At 37.4% G+C, this 7596-nt stretch overlaps 1 non-coding gene across 1 annotated transcript; it reads right to left on the bottom strand.

The window, feature by feature from the left end:
* Positions 1-3454: 3454 nt before the first annotated feature.
* Positions 3455-3526, bottom strand: TRNAE-CUC (transfer RNA glutamic acid (anticodon CUC)). The gene has a single exon. It is a non-coding gene; the product is annotated as a tRNA-Glu (tRNA).
* Between the last annotated feature and the right edge of the window lie 4070 nt (positions 3527-7596).

The raw sequence follows: 7596 nt of genomic DNA, 5'->3' as shown, positions 1-7596 counted from the left end.
TCCCTTCATTCCCCTCACCAATTTTGTTGCCCTTCTCTGTACACCTTCAAGCAAATGTAAATCCTTTCTAAAATGAGGTCTCCAGACCTGTACGCAGTTCTCAAGGCGTGGCCTGATCATTACCTTATACAAAAGGATAATCACCTCCTTTTCCTTTCCTTGCTAGCAAAATTCCTGTATATCATTGACAATACCCCATGACCTGCTGCTCTTGCAGCCTGTATGCATTGCTCAGAAAACTTTGTCTGACTGCACAATTACTTCCAGGTCTTCTTAATTTTCTACCATCCTAAGTGTAGTACCACACAGTTGGTACGTTCATTTGGGGTTAATTCTACCCATATGCAGTACTTTGCATTTGTCAAGGTTAAACTTCAGTTGCCACTTCTTAGCCCATCTGCCCAAATTATCTAGATCCTGTTGCAGTAGCACACTGCCATTACTGTCATTAACAACCCTGCCAACCTTTGTATCATCTGCAAACTTCGACACTAAGCCTGATATACCTTCATCAATATCATTGATAAATATACAAAACAACAGAGGACCCAACACCGAACCCTGTGGGACTCCACTAATAACATTAGTCCACGAAGAGCAGCACCCATTGATTACCACCCTATGTCTTCTCCCACTTAACCATCCTTTTATCCATTGTAGCAACTTACCCTTAATACCATTCTGCTCCAATTTGTGCAATAGTCTTCCATGCGCAACAGTGTCAAAAGCTTTCCTGAAATCCAAATATACGATATCAAAATTATTTTTTTGCATCAAGTTCCTTTGTAACCACATTATAGTATCCAATAAAATTTGTCAGAAAAGACTTTCCCTTAACAAACCGATGCTGTGTCTGAATTATTGCTACAGTCCTGTTTAGATGATCATGCAATACATCTTTAACCAGTGACTCGACCTCAGAACGCACGCAATTTACAGTCAACATACATAGATCAATATGGCCTTAGTCGCTGATATCCCTAGAACCCTGCTACAACAATAACGTAATCAATACCCTTATCAAATCTTTTTTCTCTTAAAATCAACTTTCAATTTAACAAAGAAATGCCCATGTGCTGACAAGTTAAAAAAAAAACAAACACAAAAACGGGAATATACATTTTAAATACACCAACTAATCATTCAATTCGCGAAATTGCAGCGCCACCGTACAACCACTCAAGTTTCGGCGATCTGCTAATAGAGTGCATGTCCAAGAATACGGTAACATAGTTGAAAGTGTGTTATTTGTTAGTTAAAGTGTCCTTAAGTAACCAGCCGAAGTGTGACCAGTTTTGAGAGGCGTTTCCAGATCAAATGATCGATCCGTGTTTCACCACTAGTGACCATGCGACGAGGAAATTCTTCACTGTGTCCCTCGAACCACGTTAGCATTTCTCTACACATTTTTGCGCAGTTAATTCTGATAAAGTGTCGAATGGTGTTGTAGAGTTTTAGGTATACCAAGATCTTACACCATATTGCGCAGTATATATTATGTCCGTTAATTGAATACGTTTGGTGCTTGATTTGCTTGTTTGCTGGACGAAAACTTCGAGTTTTCGGGAGGAAAATCATGCCAACCACGCTTGAGACCGACTAACAGCTATCAGCTACGCTGTAAAAAAAAAAAAAGTCCATTAAAAGCTCCACTGACGGGATTCGAACTCAGGATTTTTCTAGAGGGTTTGGGGAGGACAATGATTATTTCAACTGAACTGAGGGAGATAAACCCGAGTTAAGATGCAACCTGTAAATTTTCCTGGCTTCGTCCAGAATTTCTTGGGCTTTTACAATTTGCTGAGGAGTGGTGGTAACTTGGTGTCCATGCCGCGATTTATCAGCTACAATCTTCTTTAATATATCTGCGCCTATTGAAAATTTCAGTTTTCAAACACTTGTCCTCTAAACCTCTGACATTTCTCTCAGTCTCTGTAGAACTGAACAACGACAAAACGTTGCTCAAATCTTCCATTATGCAGCTGCACAAAACGATTCACTTACAACTCAACTTAAATCCACCTTGGTGGTTGTTGTAGGGTTTTAGGGGCATCAGTAACTGAGGCCATATTGATCCGTGTATACTGTCTGTAAATTGCGTGTGTTCTGAGGGCGATTTTTTGTTTGCTGGACGAAAAAGGCATGCTATCCTCGCCTGAGACCGGCGAACTCAGCTGCGTTGTGAAAAAAAGCCCCTAAAAATTCCTCCCCTCATCGACGGAACTCGAACTCAGGTCTTTTCCACCTGGTGTGAGGACGGCGATTCTACCAAATGTGCTACATACAAGGGCAGTCATCTTCGAATTACCAAACAACAACCTGAACATGCAACTGCACCAGCGTATTCTTAACATACACCATTCTGCCATCTATCGGCAGTTAGCTCAAACTGGAATAGTTGTACCGTGGTGCTGCCGTTCCGCAAATTAAATAATCAGTCTGTGTTCAAATAAAAACAGAACCAAATATCATATTTACCATTTATGATATAAAGCAAACTGTGATCACATAAAGAAAGTCAATCCCAAAAGCAAACGGGTTTCAAAGCTTCTGTATTTCGCTTTTATACTATCGATTTAATTATAGCCATCGTGGAAATCTCATACTATTTAGATGAAAAGCCATAAGAATTATGGAGCCAAATGTCCTTGAGAAAAGTCCATAAAAGTTGTTTTATATTTGAGGACGGGATTCGAAACCAGGATTATACATATAACTTAACTTATTTAACTGTGTCAATTCCCCCATTCCCTGCTATACTTTGTAACAACAGCCTTGAACTACCCCATTTAATACCTAAGTTTAAATTATTATTATGTTTAGATGAATTCTTCAATTACATGTTAGAGAACCTTTTGCTGACTTTCGATTAACCAAAAGGTTTCTCGATCACTGAATTAAATAATTTTCGACAGTTACAGAATTGGCCAGCAGAGGGCAGCACACTCACAGCTTTAAGTACTGTATATCAATGCGCGAAGACGTTAGAACTCGATATGAAATCAAGATGGCTATTTGTAATCAAATTCAATATTATCACAAAAATGTATTTAGTCAGGTAACGTATTTAGCAACCTTCTGCACAATATTTTTGGATTTCGGGGATACAAATTATTATTAATTTCTTTTTTTCCACAAAATAAGTGGTCGCATTTGGGGACGTGTTATTCCTTACTATAAGCATGATACTGTACTTACTCTCCTTTTAGTATGCTTAATTATTATTGAGCGTATTTATTTAAGGGTCGGCGTACTTAATCAATTGTAAGGAGCAATCAGCCTACCGTCAATTCTGATTTTCAATAAAAATTAACTTTATATAAATATATTTACCGAAGTACACTTGTTTAAAAATGTTAATCTTGATTATTTGTAACGTAATATAACAGTTAATAATAACGTTCATAACAATAACTTACACAATTTTAGTTAAGGGGTAAAAAAAAAATATTCTTTCCCATGCCGGGAATCGAACCCGGGCCTCCTGGGTGAGAGCCAGGTATCCTAACCACTAGACCACATGGGACTGCGCTTATACTTTCTTAAGAGGTACTAGCCTACTTTTCAAACGGAACACCGTTTCACTTTTGCTTTTACTTTTTCTTCATTTTGATTTTACTTCTTCAGTGTTCCGGTGGAATAAAATCCCCTCCCCAATCAAAATTTTATTTTAATATTCGTTCAAATGCCTCGGACGTTGAAATTTTCTTCTTACTGCGCTCTCTTTAGGGGCCATATTATCAGTTTACACAATCATCTTCTTCTTCTTTAATGCTGCTGAATGGCGTTGGCGACTTCGTTTTGATATTGTTCTCTGTCTAGCGCTGCGTGTAGAATTTGTGCTGTTGTCATGTGAAGCCAGGTGTTGATGTTATCTAGCCATGCCATTTTCGGTCTGCCTGGGCGTTTCTTGCCTTCGATCTTTCCCTCCAGGATGAGTGGTAGTAGGTGATATTTTTGTTGGTTCCTAGCGATGTGACCTAGGTATTTGCATTTGCTGCTGATGATGGTTTTGAGCAGGTCCCGTTCCGTGTGCATGTCCTGCAGGACCTGTGCCTTGGTTATCTTGGCTGTCCACAGAATTTTCAGCATTCTTCGGTAGAGCCACATTTCGAAGGCCTGGAGCTTTTTTGTAGTGGCTGATGTTAGAGTCCAGGTTTCTACACCGTAGAGCAGTATTGGCCAGATGTAACATTTCAATGTGCGTAATTTGAGAATGATGTTCAAGCTTCTGTCGGTGAGGAGGGTTTTCCACTTGGTGAATGCCTGCCTGGCTTGTTGAATTCTGCTTTTGATTTCGGCCTCATGGTTCAGCTGGTCATCAATGAGTACTCCGAGATACTTGAAGCGGTGTATTTGCTCTAATTTTTCGTTGTTTAGTTTGATCGTGATTTTGCTTGCAGTCCTGCTGACCTTCATCACCTTTGTTTTCTTTTTGTTGATTCGTAGCCCCCATGCTTGGCTTTCTATGTCCACTTCGTTCAAGATGGTCTGTAAATCTTGTTCTGAATCCGCTATTAGTGCTGTGTCATCGGCATATCTTAAGTTATTGATGTAGTGTCCGTTAACTTTTATGCCGATGTTCTTGTCAGCCAGTGTTTGGTCGAAGATCATTTCCGAATAGATGTTAAAAAGAATTGGAGATAATGGGCAGCCTTGCCGGACGCCTTTTTTATTGGAATTGGGTCTGTCAGGTCGTTGCCATAGCGAAGCCGGGCTGTTTGATTCCAGTAGAGAGTTGTAATAAGTTGATATCGTTGTTTTCAAGCCCAAGTTTTCTCAGTCGGTCAATTAGACGGTCGTGGTCTACTGAATCGAAGGCTTTCTCGTAATCAATAAAACATATATACACGTCTTTTTGATGTTCATAGCACCTTTGTAGCAATATTTGTAAACAGAAAATTGCTTCTCTGGTGCCTAGTCCCCTGCAGAATCCGAACTGTGTGTTTCCTAGTGCACTTTCGCACTTACATCTTATCGTTTGCTGAATCACCTTGAGGAAGACGTTTAGCACCTGGCTCATTAGACTGATCAGCCTGAAGTCTTCGCATTTCCGGCTGGTAGCCTTTTTTGGTAGGGCCACGAAGATGGATTGGAGCCATTCGGATGGAATGTCGTTGTCGTTGTAATCATAAAACACGAATTCAATAAATTTATGTACACAAGACAACAATTCCTATCAACTAAGTGTGGGTGGTACAACTCGTTAGGTGGTACACGGCGAAAATAAATCACTAAAATTCAAAAGACATGAAATTTTCAAAATAATTAAATGGACAATATTTCTGGCTCCAAAAAATTGTAAGTAAAAGCCACTATTTCAAGTGTCCCCATTTTCGTCTTATAGTTTACAGGTTTCCTTTATTTTCACAAGAACCATCTCTTGATAGTGTTTCACACAAACAAGATCACAGGCCGCGAATAGGTTCGCCTGAATTGGTTCTTGACAGTTGCTATTGTAATTATAAAATGTCAAGCGGCTTTTAGGGAAATGCTAAATGTCTGGGCAGAGAGGAGCAGTGTCCACAAACAAGATGATTTGGTCGCAGCCTACAAACAATACATTTTTATATCATTTTTATTATATATGCACCTGTATTGTAATATTGCAAGAAGCTTAGAGGGCCCGAATGAGTTATGGGAAAAATTAATAAATTAAGTGATTGATATACGTGCAAAGAAGAATAAGGTTATTAGAATGCAGTACTTGAATGTTTGATTATAATTTGTATGTATATACTGTATATGTATATATATATATATTTTTTTTTTTTTTGGAAATTAACCGGTGATTTTAATATTATTAATCTGTGATTATTGTCAGTAATATGGTTTTTGTGAACTGACTATTAGTATTTAGACGTTAAATAATATATATTTCCTTTTGTTTCCTATTTTGTTTTCTCATATTCTCTTATTATAACATTCATAAATATACAGATTTGTTTGTAACATATAAATGTGTTGTAAATATTAAATAACAATAAAAAATATACACATACTACACGTAGCACAAATTCAAAAATCAGTGAAAAAAAAATCCCAAAGTTAGTTTACATACTGACTAGTAGATGGCAGCACAAGCAAACTTTTAAATTCGCTTTTATTTCACCAAAACGATACGTAATAATACTGAATATTTAATATGCTGATATTTAGATGCACTTTACAACAAGTATTGCTATTCTGTAATTGTGTCTAAGTCCGGCTTAATGCTATATATGTTTATATAAAAATATAACTAGTTTAAATAATGCAATAGTTGTTGTATAAATATTAAATCTAACTTATCACGAATAAGATCTAATTTGCATGGTAAAAACTGAGTTAAGAAATGCATATTTAAAAAAAAAAAAACACCTTTTTCTTTTCAAGATAAATTATTTTCGATACTTATCGAATAAATTACCGTTAATTTGGTACGTATGCTCACTATATACGTTATAGCGCAATAAAATGGAATTTTAAAATTATTTCAACATTATGCGATTTAAATTCATATTTATCCTAAATATAAAGGCTATACATAATATTATAGAATATCTGTAGGAGGCAGACCCGTTCTAAACTTCATTTTTCTTTCGATTGTGTTCAACAACAATACCATGAAATCTCCATTGTTGTGTTTTTTTCACTTCGAAGAACATTGTTGCATCATGCTTGTTTTCAACAGTACTCTCAAAAAGATTGATTACTCTCAGACTTGTGAATTCGCTAACAAGGCGAAGATGGAGTCCGTGCAGGCTCTTAATTTCCATGCAATGGAAGTATTGAATGATATGCGCAAAGTAGGAGAACTTTGCGATTGTATCCTCTTCACAGAAGATGGAGGCAGGTTCCCAATTCACAAAGCTATCATGGCATCGTGTAGTCCTTATTTCCGTGCCCTGTTCACTACCACCTTGAATTCCAATGAACGCACGGAGATTAAGATCCCTGGAGTCTCACAGGAAATGTTATACCTGATCATCCAATACACCTATACTAGAGTGACCTTAGTAAACAACAGCAATGTCACAGAACTTCTTCCAGCGGCTGACCAGTTTAATATTCTAGGGATGATCAAAGACTGCTGCGACCACATACTCGCTAATATGGACGAAGAAAACTGCATCGGGATCAGAAGATTTGCTAGGGATTACTTTTGTCCTGAAATGGAAAGAAAGGCTAATAGGTATGTGGTGATTTCTCAATTTGGATCTTCCATTGCGCAGAGCTAGTTAAGGGTTGATGCAACTTAAGGTTGAGTCGTTTTAAATATGATCTAGAATATTAATAAGCATAATTCAGTTTTGTATAGAAAAGCCCTCTCACGGAGACCCAGGTTTTAGTTGTTATTTAAAAAGGTAATCCAACGATGTAATTTTTCGCAGGGCCGCTGATATTCAAATGGTGTACTCGTTTATAATCTCTATTCTAAACTTCCTAATTTTTTTAAGAATATCCGTTTTTTCTATGTTTATTTTCCTTTTCCTTTTGAGATATGTATTAAATCCATCATTATTGCAGATATCTGATCACAAGCTTCACTGAAATAGCCGAGTGCAGTGAAGAACTGATGGAGGTTAGTTCTGAAGAACTCATAACGTTGTTGAG

The sequence above is a fragment of the Mastigoproctus giganteus genome, chromosome 3 (assembly GCF_048544385.1).
Source record: "Mastigoproctus giganteus isolate SK-2022 chromosome 3, ASM4854438v1, whole genome shotgun sequence".
NCBI classification, from domain to species: Eukaryota; Metazoa; Arthropoda; class Arachnida; order Uropygi; family Thelyphonidae; genus Mastigoproctus; species Mastigoproctus giganteus.
The sequence above is the reverse complement of the archived record's forward strand: the minus strand, read 5'-3'. Positions and strand labels throughout refer to the sequence as shown.